Here is a 20783-nt window from a genome sequence, read left to right on the forward strand (position 1 = left end):
CTTAATATCCTTTCTTTGAGACCCTCAGTAGAAAACCCAAGATGAAGCCATGATGCCCAACCCACTAAGAGAATAAATTTGTATTGTTCTAAACCATTAAGTTTGTGGTTATTTGTTATGCAAGAGAAATGAAAATAGTGCAGGAAAACAGCCTAGACCCCTTTGCCTTCATATACATTTAAGGCTCTCTACAACCCAATTTTACTCACCTGCCCCTTCTCCCCAGCAGGCAACTCCCAGAACTCTCTGAACACAATTTGTCAGCCTTCGGTAATGATAATCCCCTTGAATGTGCCGCTCTCCATTACAAACCTTATTTGTCGAAGCGTAACTCAACAATCTCATCCTCTGTGAACTCTTCTCCAATTTGCAGGGTCCAAAACTGTTTTAAAAGCACTTTATTTCTACCTTCAATACAGTTAGTTATATGAGTATCATGTATAAGGAACTGCCAATTTCAAACTTTTTGATCCAATTCTAGAATCAGAAATGTAGTTACTGATCTCTCTCTCTCCCCCAGTCATTTGTAAAGTTGCTAAAGGCAGGAATCTCTAGACCCCAACAATAATGCAGTGGTTCTAACGTGGTGGTTCTCAACTAGAAGGCAATTTTGCTCCCCAGGGGACATTTGGCAATGTCTGGAGATATTTTTGGCTGTCACACTGTTAGCATCTAGTGGATAAATGCCAGGGATGCTGCTAAACATCTTACAATGCACACAACAGCACCCATGACAAAGAATTACACCCCCCAAAAAGGTCAATATCAATGACGCCAAGGTTGAGAAACCCTGCTGTGATATGCTATATGCAGCCACTAAATTTGTGGTAATTTCCAACCCCCTTGGAACAGTTTCATTGATACTGAGCCTAAACTATACAATCTATGCTCAAATCTTCTCAGGTACTAAACAAGTTCAACTCCCAGTATCTGTTTACTGGAATTTTAACATACCCTAAGGAAAATCAAAGCCCAAATTACTACAACAAATACAAGTCGTGCCCCATCAAGCTTAATCTGAAGCCTATCCACCCTGCTTCATCTGGCTACCTCCTACTCTTTCTTGAAAATCCAGCTCAAAATGGTCAATTCTTCTAGGAAACCTCCCCAATGAATCCCACAGACCAGGTTGGCTGCTCCCTTCTTTGTGGTCCCATTGCACTGCACTTTGTCACTACTTCCACCAAGTAATTAATCCAGCTCATTGTCTGTTAGTAGTAGGTACTATGTGTTTGTTGAATTTATTCATTGAACAAGTATTTATTGAAGCCTACCATGTGCCAGGCACTGTTATAGATGCAAAGAGTACAGCAGAAAACAAAGCAGACAGTCCTGCCCTCATGGAGTTCACATTCTAATGGGGGAGACAGACAAAACAGAGAAGTAAATTATAACAGTAAACTAGAAGTGCTATGGAAAAAGACAGGACAGGGAAGAGAGATGGGCATGCCAGGTGGTGGGTCATGGCTGCAACTGCAAATAAAGTAGTCAAGGAATGCTTCACTGAGAACCTGACATTTGAGTCAACATTTGAAGGAGGTAAGAGAACAAGCCATGTAAACTTCTGAAGGGAAGTGCATTCATTGCCAAGTGAGGGTAGTATGTCCAGCACTGCGGAAGAAGTAGCAAGGAGTCCAGCAAGGAAGCAAGTAGTAGAGGATGAGGTCTGGAAGAGTGCAGCAAACATGTGCAGCCTTACAGGCCATTCTAAGGACTCTTCTTTTACTCTGATTAAAGTGGAGAACCACCAGAGGATTGTGATATGATGTAACATTTAAAAAGGATCTCTCTGGCTGCTATGTTAAAGTTTGAAGGAATGAATAAATGAATGAATGAACAAACTAATCACACCGATTTATTTAAAAAATAATTATTTATTTTTATTTTGGTTTTCTCTTCTAAACTCTAAGCTCCTTAAGGACACTGTCTTATTCATCACTGTGCTGCCAGATTCTAGTAGAATGTGGCTGGCATCCAATAAGAGCTCAGCGTGGAATGAACAGATGAACAAATGGATCTTTCTTGTTCCCAAAGGGTTGTGCCATGATTTTCCCCAAAAAAGGCCCCTTATCCATGGTGCCGGTTCAGTAGATAAGTATCCCACTACAGTCTAAGATTTATTTTCCTTTTATTGTCTCCTTGATGTTTGCAGTTTGCTTAAATAGAAGAATTGAAGAGAGTTGTTTCCACTTACCTGGCTCTCAGGTTAACCACATCATCAATTAACAGAAGCAACACAGTTCACTCCAAGCACCACTCAGGAAACCTGAATTCCAATTCCTTAATTACCAGGGATCTAATTACATGGCCTTGGACAAGTCACTTCTTTAAGCCCCTTTAAACCTGTTTTACACATCGGTCCATTTCTGCATCTGTTACATGGGGAGTTTGAACTATAAGAGGTACCTTTCAGCTCTCACTCTATCCCAAGCACATGTGAGAACAAGGAGGTATGGTTAGGAATGTACCTGAGAGTCCAACTAAAAGGTTTTGTGTTTTCGCTTCAAAGGAAAAATGAATTCCATTTTAAGTTTTACTTATATCACTGTGCCATGGTTCAGACTCTAAGGATAGAAGTACAAGGAATTCCTTTTTTGACAAAGATTTTAATAGTATCAACATTTTGGCAGCGAACCCACTACAAAACTGAGTGGGTTGAATGGGCTTGACTTGAGTTGAATGGGCATTATCGCCACCTGGTTTTTTTTTAATGCTATTATGTATAAAAAATGGTTTTTAGAACTCTAAGAGTAAACATATCTGGAATTCCAGGTTATTGTCTCTAGCCTGCCTCAGGACTAACAATGGAATGACTTCAAGTGAGTCAGGTGTCCCTGACTCTGTTTCCTCAGCAGGGAAATATCCATAATCTATGTTCTCTCCACTTCATAGGGATACTTAGAAAAAGAATATTTATAAGCTCATTCAACTTCTAATGAATGAAGGACAGCAATGAGATCATCTAAACTAGCAGATAATCCCCAAACTATTTTTCTGTGATTCTGAAAGGTGCTTTGTACTTTCATTTGAATGGAGCTTTCATAACCTCAATAAATGATAATTGTTATTATTGTTATTAACAAAACTACACTAACTGCCAGTTATTTTGTTTACAACCTTCTAGTCTTTTTTTTTTTTCCTTTATAAACCATCACCACATGGATCAAAATGAGGATAGGGCAGCAGGGTTGGCTTCATTCTGCCTATAATGTTATACAGTCAGGGGAGAAGTGTTTCACAAAACACGACTTAAGAATAATCAATTCTCTGGATTCCAGAAGGTTGCTTATTCATTTAGCAAGCACTCACAACATCACTTACAAAATTGTGAGGTAGATTCTATTATTATTTATGTTTTACAAATCAGGAAACTGAGGCACAGACTTACCCAAGGTCACAAAATTAGTAAAAGGTGGAGCCAGGATACACTATGCAATCTGGCTCCAGAATTCCTGCTCCACACAATTACTACATGCTGCCTTAAATTTCCAGTGTAAGTCCATTTCATCACACTCCTCTTAATTCTCTTCTCTCACTAATCTAGATATGGGTATAAGCAGACTTCCCTGTTCATTCAGCAAACAGGAATACCTCCTCCAGGCTGGCAGTCAGGAGTATAAAGTAGTAAGTCTTATTCCCTATCCCCAAGAGGTACAAGGGAGTCAAGAAAAGGAGATAAGTACATAAATGGTCACAATAAAGAGTTCACTCATATGTGGAATTTAAGAAACAAAAGAGATGAACATAGAGGAAGGGAAGGAAAAATAAAATTAGACAAAAACAGAGGGAGGCAAGTCATAAGAGACTCTTAACTATAGGGAACAAACAGGATTGCTGGAGGGGAGGTGGATGAGGGGATGGGGTAACTGGGTGATGGACATTAAGGAAGGCACTTGATATAATGATCACTGAGTGTTGTAAGGCAACTGATGAATCACTGAATTCTACCTCTGAAACTAATAATACAGTATATGTTAATTAAATTGAATTTAAATAAAAAAATTTTAAAAATAAAGAGTGAGAACGATGCTAAAGGATTCTATAACAAAGTATTATGGAAACACAAAGGAAAAATATTTAAATAAAACTAGATATTCAGACAAGGCTTCAAGAGATGAATGACTAAGATCAAGATAATGGGGAATGATCACTTCCAACTTAGTCACCTCAAGAATAATGGGGAGGGGGCTGGCAATTAAATAATCTATAATGCTGCCTCCTTGATCAAAAATGTTTAAAATAAAATTTGCTCCAGATCTATCCTATGGACTACAGATTAACATCAGGCCATGCATGGGTTATTACAGAAGCAGGAAGAGATAACTAACTTCTGAGGTGGGGGAAGCACAGAGAATCGGGTAGGCTGACAAAAGGTAGGTAGGAGAGACAAAGAGAAGCAATCAAGCATCAGATTGCCTGGGTTCAAATCTGAACTCAGCTACTCACTCACTGTGGGACCTAGGCAAAGTAACAATTTCAGTGCCTCTGTCTCCACATCTGTAAACAGGAATAATTTTGGTGCCCATCTCATAGGACTGCTGTGAGGATTTAATGAATTCACATATGTTACGTGCATATAACAGTGTCTGGCCCATGGTAAACATTATACAAACGTCTACTATTATTATTGCAGTTATTCCTTGTTCTACAATGAATCTTCAAAGATAAGAAGTTGGATGGCTGGCAGAAGGATCAAAGAGACAAACTCATCTCTTCCAAGTAGAAGAGACAACATGAGGTAAGGCATTAAAACAAGAAACAGCAGAATGTGTATTTAGTAACTAAAACTACATAGAGTTCAAGTTGCTGACTAGATGAGCATTTCAGAGAGACTGTTCTGGCAGGTGCACAGATTAATCTGATGGACATGACATAAGATTAGTTATGAGGCTGTGACTACAGCTCAAGGAAAGATGATGAAATCTGAGTAAGGCAGTGAAAGATAGGTCTAAAAATTTAAGAAATAGATAAGAAATATACAGAAAATAAAATTGCTAGAACTGGGTGACTGGATATAGAGAGTTAAGGAGAAGAGGAGACTCTCTGGCCTGCATGATAGTGCCAACAAATGAGACTGTAAACTCAAAAGTAGGAACAGCTTAACAGGTGGAGGGAAAATGAGGAATTACGTTTCAAACACAGTGAACTTGAGACATCTATGGAGTACCCAAATAGAGATTCATCATGATGTAAACCTGACAGCCCAGGAATGAGGTCTGAGTGAATTTGGGAGACTACAACATATAAGTGACACACAAAGAATATGCAAATCTGAAGCCTAGGAAAAAGCAAATTTGGACGACATCAACATATAAATGACAGATGAAGCCATAGATGTGAATGAACTTATCCAGGGAAAATATGTAAGGAAAGAAGAGCAGTAACTTAGGAACAAAATCCAAGGAATAGCAAGAGTTAAAGGACGGGGCAAGAAAAAGAAATCCTAGAAGCTGTGAAAAACAAGTCAATCTTTGCCTAGATTCTAAAGTTAGAATCCATGCTGTGGAAATTCACAAATTCCTAGGCAGTTACTTTCTTTACTTTTCCCTCTCCCCCATTACCTAGTAAGAAGTTCCAAACATTGGACTGGGAAGTCCTTCAGAGGAAAAGACTAAAAGCCTTATTTGGCTTCCTGTCACTAATATCCAATATAAGGCCTGGTACATACATGCTTGAAGAATAAACCTGGTGGAACAAGAAAAATGGAATATTTCCCATTTATCAAGACAAGGGGCTCATGGACCTCTTCGAACCTAAGGTTGCTTCCACCCCAGACCAGAGCAACAGAGTCTGAAGAGAGCAGAAACAAAAAGGGGGCAGACCTTATACTCTGCTGCTGAGAATGTAAAATGGTTGGCAGTTCTTCAAAATGTTAAGCAGAGTTACCATATGACCCTGTAATCCATTCCAAAAGAACAGAAAACATATGTTCACACAAAAACTTGCACAGGAATGTTCACAGCAGTATTATTCACAATAGCCAAAGAGTGGGGAAAAAAACGTATCTCCCTCAACTCATGAATGGATAAGCAAAATGTGGTCTCTCCATACAATGGAATATTATTCAGCAATAAAAAGGAATGAAGTACTGACACATGCTACAACATATCTGAACCTTGAAAATATTATGCTAAGTAAAAGAAGCCAAACACAAAAGGCCACATAATGTATGACTCCATTTATATGAAAGGTTCACTGAAAGTAGATTAATGGTTGCCAGGGGCTGTGGGAAGGAGGAATGAGGAGTGACTACTTATGGGTATGGGGTTTCCTTTTGGGTGATAAAAATGTTCTTGAATTATATAGTGATGATGGTTATACAATTTTGTGAAAATTAAACTGTATACTTTAAAGGGGAGAATTTTACGGCATTAAGAATTATATCCCAATTTTTAAAATGGGGGTTGGGGGGTAGAAACACAGGAAGGCTAGAATCCATGCTGCATCCTAGATTTCTTCTACTTCAGGCTATTCTAACATAATGATGCCAGCAAATCACTTAACTGAACAGTGGTGGCAACTGTAACCATGAAATTTTTTTTGGTAACCATGAAATTTTTTAAACACTTTGCAATATATGTTTATTATATCAAAGAGAGATGAAATGCCTCATGCAAAAATGGGAACTTCCAAGTCTTTTCCTCAGGAAAAGGAGAACTTTCATATATGTTAGTGAACTTGTGTGGAGGTAGCTAGTCAACATTTCTAGCTGAGGAAGATTAAATTCTAGTACCAGAAATCCCAACAGAATCTTGGGACTTGGCTGAAACACTCAGGTGCTGGAGCACCTTCTCCTACCAAAGCATCAGACACTTTAACCCACACTAGAGCTGGGCAGAAGAAGCCACAGAGTTAACAACACAATACCTCTGTCAGCAACTGGTCCTTGAGGAGTACTTCTCTTCGCTTTGGAATAAACAGAAGGGGTAACACCAGAAAGGCGACATGGCATGGCAGAAAACACAAGGCTCTGGAGAGCTACCGTGTGCTCCCAATTCCACCACCCAGTAACCCAGCAACAGAAAACCGGGAAAAATCTCAGTTTCTCTGGACTTCAGTAAGACATTATTGCATACCCACAAGGCTGCTGTCACAATGCAGGAATCAAAAGTGACTCAAATATGAATACTCTTCCCAACTCACCCGAAAGAAAACTAGTTGGTCGTACTGCACATGTTTTGGTCATATTGGAAAAGAAGGCTCATGACTTCTTTCTGATGTACTAAAGTACATTCTCACACTCAAAATTATAAAACAATTACAATGCCCAAATTAGAATCCTTGACTCCCTTCTTTCTGTGAAACCTAGAGCCATTTAGTTAATCCTATGCATCCTCTTCTTGCTTTAGATTTCATTCACTTTTCTTTATCTCCATAACCTATCCAAGCCACCATCTCTCATCTAACTTGTTTCCTAACTTGTCTTAAAATCCTATGGTGCCTTCCCAAACTCTTTAATAAAACTGAACCTTGCCTACATCTGCAGCTCCATCTTCTACTTACCCCTCTACTTCTTTTAACTCCAGCCAAACGCACATTTCAGTTTTTTTCAAGCTTTTGAACGTGTACTCCTTCTGTCTAGAACAGTTTTCTCAGTCCTTCCACTGGCTCAGTTTGCTCCTTCACCCTTCAGACCCCAATTCAGACTTCACCTGCCCCAAGAAGGTCTGACCTTATCAAGTCCAGAGCAGGTACTCCTCCATACTCACCTTCACTCCCATTACTAAACATTTCTCAAACTAGTCTGTACCAGACTGCAAGTCCCATGATAGCAGTGTCGGTGTATGGAATCTTCATTGCTCAATTCCCAGACATATGCCTAGTGCCTCACGTATAGTCAGCAGATATTGACCAATACATGAATGATTACATTTAAGCAAAATCTTAACTTGACTAAAAGACTTCACATGTTATTTTCTTCATATACAAATATTTTAAAATATTTTTTCATTGTAAAGAATATTACAGATATAAAACGCAATTCTTCCTAACAACTGCACGGAAAAAGGCCTTAAGTACACATGCGCTTTCTACAACAACGGCTCTCACTGTGATTATATCAAAAGGAACTAAGCTACTACCACAGTGGGAATGGCGCTCCTAACATTGTGCTCCTAAAACTCTGAATCTCCGTAACTGGAAAGATCAGAAAAGGTATATATAACGCAAATTACAAGCAGTATAGTCAAAACATGCACTGGAGTGAAAATACATGAAAATCATTATTTTGCTGGCCCCTACCCTGCTCCCACAAAAAAAGGTTAGACACACTTGATAGATATGCCGCTTACTCCACATAGTTCACTAAGTGAAGGTTACTGTGAAATACTTCAAATTCCAGAAGCACTCAGGACTGCAAAGGCCGTGAGAAGAGAACATTCCAAGCACAGACTAATGGACAGAAGAAACAAATGAAATAAACCCTGATGCATGATGACTATCTAAGGAAGTCTAAACTGAAGACTGAATATATTTGTTCCAAAGTCATTAACCAAGCTTCAGTTTCTGAAACATGTTCAAAATACTTAACATATTTTATAAGTCTCCAGTGTAAATGATAGACATTTGTTATTCAAGATAACTAAATAATTGCCTTCGCCTAGTTTAGGGTAAATAAATCTCTATCACATTTCAGACTTAGTTTTGTATTTTGGATTTTTTTTATACCAACAATTTTATTTCTTATTATGTATTTGTTGCCTATGCTAACGAGCATACAGATTTTACCAACTCAGAATTTTTATTATCGTTTTGGGGATGGACCACCCTTTTAATTCTGTTCACATTTTAACTCAGCAACTTTTAATCCAGTGATCAAAGCATCATTACCTTATAGACAACTGTTTCTCAGGTAAACCGAATTGCCCCACATCAGGAACTTAAGCAAATAAATAAGTACAAAAAAGGCAGAGATTATAAATTAGGGCAGACAAATCTGTATCTAGCCCCACACCGGTAAAGAGCATTCTATCAATATAGTGAAATGCTAATCTCCTAATTAACAACCTAATTAGGTAATTATGGCTTTGCAGAGGGATGCCGAAATGAAATATGACAACATGGTCACCTCTTTATATGGCACCTGTGGGCTTTTTCAGCTGTCATTGCATAGAGTGCAATATCAATTTGAACAGATGACAAAGTGCTGTCATTTTTCATTCTGATAATATACAGAATGCTTTGGACAGAAGCAGTTTACAAAAAGAAACATCTTGCCTGGTATTTTCCCAATTTAAATATGCTCAAATACATCGTTAAAATTTTTGCATGTTTTTTATATTGTATAAAAGAGAATTACCATTTACAACAACAACCCTAACTGGCCATCTTGCTGGTATGTACATGCTGAAACTACTGCAATTTCAATTATGAAATACATGACAATAAGAAAAGCACTGTTAATACTGTTGCCATAAAAATTAAAACCCAAACCTTGACCTTTTTCTTAGAAAAAGTGAGAAAGTCACACTTATCATTTCCCATACCAAAAAAGCACTTCCCAGTATATAAGCATTCAATTCACATAAAAGCGCCATATAACAATGTCCAACCTCACAGAGATAGGAGTGTACTCTGAAAGATAGCTGTCACAAGGCTACCAACAGTCCCATCGGCCACTGAAGAGGACACTGGTACCACCAACACAAATACAACTCTTTTTCCATGATACTGGCTTAAATAGGATTTGGGGGGAGGAGAGAAAGGCTAGCCTGGGAACCTCAACATCATTTATGTCAACACACATGAAACCATATTCTTTTTTTTAAGATTTTATTTATTTATTTGAGAGAGAGAAAGAGAGAGAATGAGTAGGGGGGAGTGCCAGAGAGAGAAGCAGACTCCCTGCTGAGCAGGAAGCCGTGATGTGGGCCTTGATCCCAGGACCCTGGGATCATGACCTGAGCCAAAGGCAGATGCTTAACCAACTAAGCCACCCAGGTGTCCTGAAACCATATGCTAAATGTAAACCAATTGAGGTTAAAACTTTGAGGGACACCTGGGTGGCTCAGTTGGTTGAGTGGCTGCCTTTGGCTCAGTCATGATCCCAGGGTCCTGGGATCGAGCCCCATGTCGGGCTCCCTGCTTAGTCGGGAGTCTGCCTCTCCCTCTCCCTCTCCCTCTGCCTCTTCCCTGGCTCATACTCTCTCTCACTCACTCTCTCTCTTTCAAATAGATAAATAAATTCTTTAAAAAAAAAAAAACTTGAAAATAACAACCCATTTATTACTTCAGATCATCTGCATTAGTGAAAAGTTTTGGATTGAAATGATTTTCACCAGCTCTACTCATATTTAATACTAAGCTTAAACTAAAATGATTTTATTAAAAAATAATTTATATTTATCAGATAATACTTTGGAAAACAGAGAAAAGTATAAATACATAATCTATTTCTTCTTTTCCTTTGCATATGTTTGATATAATTAAGATTGTACTTTATATAGTTTTATATCCTTTTTTCACTGTATATTACATGATGAACATATTAATATCACTAAAATTCTTCTAAAAATCTAAGATGACTGCACAATACTTCCATTCAATGGCCTTTCCATAATTTCTCTTTGTTAACTACTAAAGTTGTTTCTAATTTTTGCTGATGTAAGTACTACTGCAGTGAACATCTTGCAACATAATTATTTTTCCACATATCTGATTATTTCTTTACCAAAAACTTCTACAAAACATATAAACACAGGCAGGAAAAAGAGAGAGGCGAACCATAAAACAGACTCTTAACTACAGAGAACAGAGGGTTGCTGGAAGGGAGGTGGGCAGGGGGAAGGGCTAAATGGGTGAAGGGGATTAAGGAGGGTACTTGGTGAGCCCTGGGTGTCATATATAAGTGATGAATCACTAAATTCTACACCTGAAACTAACATTACACTGTATGCTAACTAACCGGTATTTAAATAAAAACTTGATAAAAAATTCTAAATATGGAATTACAAGCTCAAATGGCTTGCATGACTTATTTTTTAAGGCTTGGATAAATAATGCCAAGGTGCTCTCCAGAAAACTTTCACCAATTCATATTCCCACTAGCAATATATTTGTAACCAATCTCTGCTAGCAATAAGTATTATGATTAGAGTTTTATTAAAATTTTAAACTTCATATTGTAAGATTATACCTGTAACCAAACGCTTACACAATATAATCAATAACAACTTTCTTCAGGCATTGAGTTTAAAGGAGTAAGAAGGGCCATAGTTGATGACCATCCTGAAACAAGGGCCAGCAACCAAATCTAAAACAGCACGGAAGTGTGGCAAAAGCACTGTGTTCAGAGTAAAAAACAACAATAAAACCAAAGGTTTGAAGGGGCGCCTGGGTGGCTCAGTCGGTTAAGCGTCTGCCTTCGGCTCAGGTCATGATCCCGGGGTCCTGGGATCGAGCCCCGCATCCGGCTCCCTGCTCCGCGGGAAGCCTGCTTCTCCCTCTCCCGCTCCCCCTGCTTGTGTTCCCTCTCTTGCTGTGTCTCTCTCTGTCAAATAAATAAATAAAATCTTAAAAAAAAAAAAAAAACGCCAAAGGTTTGAATCCAAGCTTTGTCATTATCAGCTCTCTGCCTTCAATCACTTTACTTCTTAAGCTTCAGTTTCAGCATTTGTTAAGATGGAGATAAGGAGAGCATAATATCTCTTGTTTTAACAACTTCAAAGGGCAGTCATGGGCACACCAAAAAAAGGTAATATAAGCAATTGGAAGTCTTTATTGGTATTTAACAGATCAATTCATCTAACCTAAACAGATGACTTCATTCAACTCCACACCTAAAAAAAGCATACCGAGACACCTCCTCAACAGTGCACGCTTGGTAGGTGCACTACATCACAAAGCACAACTAGAAACAAACGAGACTCATCCCATTAGCCAGACATGAAAATGAGTCTCACTTCCTCACAACCACGCCACAGAGTCATTTCTCATCACATTATACCGTATCTGAATGTGTTATACCCCTGCACGCTGATACCTGCATCTCTCCAGAAGCATAATAGTACCAGGTACTCACTAAGTGGTTTCATTTCATCCTCCCAAGCACCAGATAAGACTGGCAGTGTTGGCCTCAGTTTGCAGACTGTCCAGCTCACACAGTTAATAACTGACAGAGCCAGCATTCCAATCCAGGTGGCTGAGACTCTAAAGCCCCACCTCACGTTGCTTCAAGATTCAGTCTCGGGTCTTGTTAGTATCCTTTACATCAGCAACGAAAGTTCAGATTAAAAATTTTCTGTTTTATTTTTTTTAATTGCTTTACAAAGAAACTATTCCTTCCAACAATTTTCTACCATTTTCTCTACTGAAAGAGTACTTATTTATAATACAGTACCTTAAGATAAGTCCACAGGGAACTAAAAAATGTGTTTTTTTTGAGGTTTTACACATTCAGTCCATTTTGTCTGCATCAATAAAAGCATATAATAAAAATATATCCAAATATATAAAAATATACTCAAGTATATGAATCTAACACTGCATACATTTAGGGGTAAATGTGACATAATACTCAATTTATTTCACAAGCAATTACTATAATCTAATTCCAATAGTTACTCTAGTACCTTCTTGCTGTTTCCAGAATTTAAGTTTTGTTGTTTAAGTGGTTTCTCCTATTTTTCACACTTTCAATTACTTAAAACTGTTTTCTTCTTAGGGTCCAAATTTTGTTTCCTATATTAAATCTATTTCCTCTGTATATCTAGACTGCTGCCAACTAGAGATAATAAATTTTGAGTGACTGGTCAGGATTTATTTTCTTCGTTTTTATATTCTATGCTATTTCCTTATACAATAGAGTATGAATGAAAACAAGTATCTAGAAGAATATTTCTTCAGTTCTCACCTTGTGGAAGCTGGGTATTAAAATAAACATAGGGGCACCTGGGTGGCTCAGTCGTTAAGCATCTGCCTTCATCGGCTCAGGTCATGATCCCAGAGTCCTGGGATCGGCCCACATTAGGCTCCCCACTCCACGGGAGGCCTGCTTCTCCCTCTCCCACTCCCCCTGCTTGTGTTCCCTCTCTTGCTGTCTCTCTCTCTGTCAAAAAATCTTTAAAAAATAAAATAAAATAAAATAAAATAAAATAAAATAAAATAAAATAAAATAAAAATAAATTAAACCCTTGGGCTGGGAACTCCCTGACCATATTTCTCTCACTATGCTGGGTGTCTCTATGGCCCCTTTCAATCTTGTGTATATAAAGTCAACAAACCACTGTATGCATTTGGGAAGCACCTGGCCTATCAAGGTCCTTTCCCGGAATTAGTGATGAACAAAGAACAGAGGGAAAAGCTGAGCAGTGGCTCTCTACCTGCCATCATGAGAGAAGGAGCAGCATTTTAGATTTGAACCATTCTCCACTGGGGTCTGCCAGTAATCACTTGTGTGACTTTAAGAGTGTCAATTAGAATCAGGAAGCTTGGCATCCTGGAAAGACCTTAGCAGGACTTGAGTCGAGCTCCTCATTATCATCCCGATGGGAAAAAGATACAAGGATTTGTAAATGACTTGACCAAAATCAAAAGGCTTACTATATTCAGAATTCAAGTCCCTCTCAATCAACCTGGTGCACTTTCTACTAAACTGTCATTCACGGGCACCAGTTTCTTCATCTCAAGAGGTTATGATGATCCTCCTTGTTCACTTCATGTACTGTAAAGAGGACCAAAAGACAAGAATGTAGCATTTAAAGTGCTAAGAACACAAAAGTATTACAAGGTCATCTCATCTAAACCCCATCCTCCCTGAAAATTAGCCTGATTATAAATAAAAGTATTCACCCTGCCACTTCCCCAAATATAATCAGTATGAGTTAACTACAATACACCCCTACTCTGGCAATTTACCAGTAGACTTCTGATCAATAACCATTACATGTATGGTACCTCCTGCTCTGAACAGTGGGCACCAAAATTTCAGCCATCAGGTAGATCAGAGTTCATAATCAGGCAGCCTGGACTGTACATAGCCCACAGACGTGTTTTGGTCTATACAATAATTTTTTAAATGGCAAATTTTAAAATTAAGTAATTAAAATCCAGATTTTCAGCATCTCTTGAATGCTCCCTCAAGAATATTATTCCCCCCCCCCAAAAAAGAATATTATCCCTCATGGGGATTAAAGTAATTTTTTAATAAAAAATAAATAAAAAACAAAAAGAATATCCTCCCTCAGAAGATCCAGGGACACCAGACCCCTTCGTCACCCAGCAATAAGCAAGTGGAGCTGAGCAGCAACTGCTATCTTCAGACTAGTCATATGCCATCCAATCCACCAAGGTCTGGCCTACTCCTCATCACGGGCACTTGAGCTAGGGAACCCTGATGTACATATTCAAAAGAGAACTAATCAATATTTGTTTACTCTTTTTTGGCCTATTTTTTCTGGTGTTATCACTCACTAGCTATGTGAGTTGGGCAATATATTTAACCACCAAGTCTCAGGTTGCTCATGTGTTCAATGGAGGTAATACCACCTATCTCACAGAACCACAAAGACTGAAGGAAGCAAGATATACAAAAACATTTAACAATGACTAAAATATATGTGCTCAATTGTTTTAAATTTAGCACAAGCTGAAATGTGCTAACTTTTGAGTCAAAACTTCTCTAAAACCTCAAACTCACAGAAAACACAAGGTCAGGGCACCTCCTCTGGGGAAAAAATACAATGTGACAGAATTCCTAGTCATATAATTTGGCATCTATTGCTTTGTCTTTAACAATAAGGCCTATACATCAGAATAACAGATTTCCAGCAAATCCTCTTCCCCTAAAATATATACAAATCCACTGAACTGCAAATTTCTGAAGTCTTCAGTTATGAGTCAACAACCAAAAGCACTCCTCCACTCCACCAAAATATATATATTATTTTTACCATGACAGATGAGGCCATGAGCTTCGGCAGCGGCCACACTCACTCATTATCCCTGCTGTCTAGCATAGTGTCCAGCACACCGAAGCTACTCTGAAGCTATGGCTCAAGGGCTAGCATCTCTCTGAAGTCTCATCAGAGGGTCCCAAAGTCTAGCAGACAATCTCTTCTACTCACAGCTCCAACAGCTGCACAAACTCAAGGAACTTATTTAACTTCTCTGCACTCTGGTTTCATCATCTGTAGAAACAGAATGCTAACAACACCTTTCGGTACAGGAATAAGACAATGCATTTAACACAATGCTGGCACACAGTAAGTGCTCATTAGCTACCATTATCAGGGTTCCCTCCTTTGTGCTCTACGGTACTCTGTGGGGACTGCTTTCGCAGTACCTGTAGTACGTTACTACAGTTTATCTGCACATACTTACATCTCCCCCACTGGAAGGTCAACCACCTCAGGGTGGGCACTGGTTTTATTCCTTTTTGCATCCCAGGTTCTTAACATTTTCCTTGGCATTGCTGAATGAATCAGAGAGTGTCAAAGCATTTATTAACTAGAAAATTATGAGCAGAAACTGGACTTTACCTCTCTTGACTGACACTGAAGCCCTCATTGACTCTGACTCCTACAGACCCTCCAATTTACTTCACAGTATCCCCACTAAAAGAAGCAATGGCTTGCTTTATTCAGTCTGGTCTACTCACCACTCTAAAACCATCATAGACATTGCATCTTTGCATCTTACAACTATCATTTCAGGGGACATTAACCATGTATCAGGCCCTTTATCCACATTAGCTCATTCAATATTCACAACACTCCATGAGATCAGTATAATCCCCCTATCCCAACCCATACTTGAGGAAAGTAATGATTGGAATTAAGAAACTTGCCAAAGGTCAAGGAGTAAGAGGAGGGACAAGGAACTGAATCCAGAGTCCATGTTACTCTCTATAGGTCTTCCATGTTCACATTCAAAGTTGAACTGACCCCTCTACCACCTTCTGACCTTGGAAGATCATAACCTTCTCTACATTTAAAGGACTATCTGTACCATTTATTTTGACATTCATATTCTTTCTTTTATAGTTTCTTCAATATGCACTTGTATATAGTGTTGTGGTGTGTGAAAGAAGGCAGAGCACATAATGAAAAAAAGAACAGATGTAGGTATCAGACAGACCTGGGTTTGAATCCCGCCTCTGTCTCGTACCAGATGTGTAATTTATCCTGCATCTTCCTATCTGTAAACTGAGGTTAAAATGATTAAATAAGAGAAACCTATAGTTTCAGCACATAGTAAGTAATACTTAGTAAACCCCACATTATGAAGCATTACCTGACCGTAGTACACTCCTCAAAAGTTAATGACCCACCCCTCCTTCTGTGCTATCACAGTATCACAGAAAGAACCTTCACACAGTGTACTTATCACTGTCTTGCATTTCTTTCTCTCTCTCACTAAACGGAGTACCCTGCAGGCAAGGACTGAGTCTTATTTACCCATACCTTGTCTAGCATGGTACCTGGTATATTCTCAGTAAATGTTTGAAATTATTATAATGAGTGTTTATAGGATTCCAGACAAGGAATCTTTTCCAACCTGGGTTGTCCCGATTTGGTGGACAGAGACCAATTTCTGCTGGGCCCCGGGAAACATCTCAAAAGTGGAAACAGAAAAGGAGAAACCTAGGCGGGGAGAATGTCCTACCAAAAAACAATGGACAAAGAGAAAACAAAGGTGATTCCAGGTCCTACTTATCTAGAGTAAAGGACTGGGGTAGGGAATTAAGGAAGGGGACTTTTTCAAGCATAAGCTGGAGCCAGATCAAGAGGTATATAATGTGGGTAGTCTGGCATCACAGTAACTGAAAGTAGATAGGAGCACAAAGCTAAATAATAAAGCGCCACTAGCATGCCTCACAAGCCCCGGCAAACTTGCAAGTGTGTAAACTGAAAAAGATGAAAACAATAATCAATGCTTCATCAAGAACTCTTTCAGCATTTACTAAGCACCTTGTGTGGGCTCACAAAATGAGGAATAAAACATGGTGCCAACTTTTCCTGTTCTATTAGGTTTTTAAATTAATAATCCTCCCCTTTTGCTTGAAAAATGGAACGAGAATGTTGACTTTGTTTTAACTGATGTGTGTTAAGACCTGTCTCCATTTGTTTACCCTTGGGGAAGTTTTTAACTTTGCTGGTTTCGGTTTATAACATGATGCTCTGCGCAGTGCCATGTACTGTGACAGGCTTCAAAAATTACTTGCATTCATTCCAAAAAAAATTTTAACCAATTTCTGAGTCAACTTTTGGGTCTTCAGTTAAACTAATAATCTTGTTTAAACTACATATATACATATATATATATATATTTTTTTTAGCCTTAACTAGATTTAGAAGACTCCTTGCCATTCTCATAAAAAGCTGAATCCAAGTTCCAGCAGCACTCCAGGTAGAAAAAAAAAAAAGTTCTGCAAGGCTGCTTACTCCTTTGGGACATTTGGGGAGAAGGGGAGCTAAGGAAACAGGAACCACACAGACAATGCTTTAAAAACAATTCTCATGTTATGAAGATTAGAACACCTAGATGTTGCCAAGTGGTAGGGCCAGAAACTATCGGAGCCAGCCCTCCCCCACCCAACACTACCCAGGCCACGGGCTTCTCCTCCCCCAATCACACACCCAGCTGTCAGGCTCACAGCAGCCTCCAGTTCTGTAAAGGACGAGGAAACGGATGCTCAATGGAGACCTGATCAAGGGCCAGGCAGGCTACCCCCCTCCCCGCCCCCCCCCCCCCCCCGGGCAACACTCAGAGCGGAGGAGTGAGGAGGGCCGCCAGGCTCCTCGGGTGGGCTGACGGGAGAGTGAGCGAGGGAGCTAGCGGCTGGGGCAACCTTTACCTGAAGCTGCTGCCACACTACGGGCCGGCTCGGCCCCGGGACACGTTCCTGAGGGAAGGGCCCAGCTTCCCCGCGCCTCCCGGCCCCTGCCCCGAGCTCCGCACTCTCGGAATCCTCGGGCACTGGCGCTCCTCCCCGCCGGCTCAACTGCCGTTTTCCCGGCTCGCCCTCATGCCCCCACCGCTCGCCGCCGCCGGCCGGCCGAGCAGCAGCCCCGTTGCCCCGAGCCGCGCCACGACCCGGAACCGCACCCTGCGCACCGGAAGTCCCCGACCGGGAAGAAGCCGCTGGCTGGGGACGTAGTGCGCAAGCCCCAGAGCAGAGAGCAAAGAGCGAAGCTCTCCCGGGAGGCGGGGCCGAAGGGGAGGCCGTACGCATGCGCTGGACTTCTGCGGTCCGGATAAGGCCTGAGTCACAGATTGTTAGCTGGGAATCTGGCGGGACGCACCAACCCGTGGATTTGCGTCGGATAGAAATGAACATCAGGGTTCTCCTTCAAATCTCCCTCTCCTTGGCCCTCAATTCATCCAGAAATGAGTGACAAGATAGCTTTGCGTCTGGGTCACAAAGACTTGGGTTCAAATGCCAACCGTAACTTGTTGTGTAGCCTCAGAAATAATCCTTCTCCTCTCTTGACTCTCGGTTTTCTCATCCATACAGTAGTTCCAATTTTGGAGTATTCCTGTGAGAATGGAATGGGATGATGCTTGTAAAGCACTTAGGACAGTGCCTGACTCATAAACACCTAGTAAATGTTAGTTATTACCCTTGTTATCTTAAAATGGAAATAACTATCTTCCTCAAGAACTGCAGGGAGTTGTGTGTCAACTATACTTCCAAAAAAAATAAATGAAAAAAAAATTTTTTTTAAAGAACTGAAGGGAGTTTTCCGTGAGATAAGAGGACTGGCGCAGAACAGGAACTTACTGTTGGTGGTCTCTCTCCGGAGAGAACCAGGGGAAGACACCGTGAAGGGGAAAGAAGGACTCAAGTAGTGCAGTGATAAGATCTCTCTCCTATCTGAGAGATGGCCCAGAAAGCCTCTCAAAAATTCACCTTAGCAAAAGGAAAAAAAAAAAAAAGCTGAATTTCAGCCCTGGGACATCATTACACAATGTTAAAGTCACCAACAAATACAAGAGGTATCATCCCCCATGTTTTCAAATATGAGATTGATCTCTTAGCTCATACAGGGTAAAAAAAGAACCTTGATACCCAAATGCTCTCTTGCACACACAACACCACAGTTCCACTGGGGACTTATTGGAGGCGCTCTGCTAAAGCAAAGTGTGTGAACAAGGTTTGAAAATCCGTTTTCCAAGGTCACCGGGTTAGCTGTCCCCTCCTAAATATTAATCTTCATTTTCACTTTCCTCTTGAGCTCCAGTCTGAAGCACAGCAGCTGTTTGTCTCTCAGACACATAAAACTCAACCTATCTAAAACTGAAATCAACTGGGCCCTCTAAGCTTGTACAGGTTCTATGGAACCGTACCTTTCACTAGTTTAGTGACTTCATTTTACAAGCAGCCGCTATGAATTTCCTTATCTGTAAAATGGGAATGACAAAAGTCCTAACTAACCTCATTGAGTTGTCATGAGGATTAAATGAGTTAATACATATAACTCACATAGAATAGAGCCTGGTACATAGCTAACATTTACTAACATTTACATAATGTGCTTACTACTACTGTGAACAGATACTGATTGAGTGCATATGTATTAAGTTTATCCTAGGCACTGGAGGTTCAGTGGTGAAAAAACCAGACAGGGCCTCTGCCCTCATGAAACTTACAGTCAAGTTTGACTGACTTTGAAATAGTGGGCAAGTTGGTGTGCAGGGACATACGATAAGATTTCAAGGATAATGTTGGAGACTCCACTGAGAATGGAGACTCTGAATTTATGGCGATACTAATATAATGGTTTGTGTGATTTTTCTAAAACTGTTAGTTTCAACAGTCAAGATACGGGCACACAAAGAGTAAGCAATTGGTTTGATCCGAAGAAGCAGTTTGTTTGTTTATTTATTCGACAGAGAGAGAGACAGAAAGAGAGGGAACACAAGCAGGGGGAGTGGGAGAGGGAGAAGCAGGCTTCCCACTGAGCAGGGAGCCCGACGCGGGGCTCGATCCCAGGACCCTGGGATCTTGACCTGAGCTGAAGGCAGACGCTTAACGACTGAGCCACCCAGGTGCCCCTGAAGAAGCAGTTTTGCCAGACAGGTGTGATGGGGTCAAGGAGCTTATGACCTTAGCTTTTTAGAGTGCTTTTTAAAGGGCCACAGAATGGGTGGTGGCTACGTATATGAGAGAATTCCAGGAAGGCTCATGTCACTGGCCTGTAGGTCCCAGAACATACGAGATGAGGGTCACTAGTGAAGTAAGGCAGGAAGATGGAGGTTATCCTCAGAGATAGATGTCTTAATAACCTTAGATGAAGAGCCATGTGAGAGTGAGGTCCTTGCTGAAGTAGAATGGAGGAAAAAGTTATTGAAAATGAGACAGGGGCACCTGGAGGCTCAGTTGGTTAAGCGCCGGATTCTTTTCTTTTTTTATTTATTTGACAGAGAGAGACAGCGAGAGAGGGAACACAAGCAGGGGGAGTGGGAGAGGGAGAAGCAGGCTTCCCACTGAGCAGGGAGCCCGATGTGGGGCTCGATCCTAGGACCCTGGGATCACGACCTGAGCTGAAGGCAGACGCTTAACGACTGAGCCACCCAGGCACCCTAAGCGCCGGATTCTTGATTTCAGCTTGGGTCGTGATCTCAGGGTTGTGAGATTGAGCCCCTTGTGGGGCTCCATGCTGAGTGTGGAGTCGGCTTGGGAAAATCCCCTCTGCCCCTCTCCCCGCTCTTGCTTTCTCTCTCTCTAAAATAAATAAATAAAATCTAAAACAAGAGAGAGAGAGACAAAGAGTCAAGGAACTGAGATGCCATGTGGACCTCAAAAGCTCCCAGGATGATGGATGGACATAGGGTGAAAAGGA

The 20783-nt window shown here is 40.4% G+C and overlaps 1 protein-coding gene across 11 annotated transcripts in view; it reads right to left on the reverse strand.

Moving 5' to 3' along the window:
• Positions 1-18048, reverse strand: part of MAPKAP1 (MAPK associated protein 1) — a 244863-nt gene extending 226815 nt beyond the window's left edge. For 4 of the 11 annotated variants that reach the window (XM_064579506.1, XM_064579496.1, XM_064579497.1 and 1 more), the window contains exon 1: positions 17795-18046. The gene's annotated coding sequence lies outside the window, so the exon portion shown is untranslated. Of the gene's footprint in view, positions 1-13539; positions 13661-16074; positions 16143-17576; positions 17608-17794 lie in introns of those variants that run through there. The other 7 variants (XM_064579504.1, XM_064579505.1, XM_064579502.1 and 4 more) reach the window with 5 other exon arrangements.
• Positions 18049-20783: the final 2735 nt, after the last annotated feature.

Source organism: Mirounga angustirostris, unplaced genomic scaffold (assembly GCF_029215605.1).
Source record: "Mirounga angustirostris isolate CCGP_5_RB_7025 unplaced genomic scaffold, mMirAng1.0.hap1 SCAF_15, whole genome shotgun sequence".
NCBI lineage: Eukaryota > Metazoa > Chordata > Mammalia > Carnivora > Phocidae > Mirounga > Mirounga angustirostris.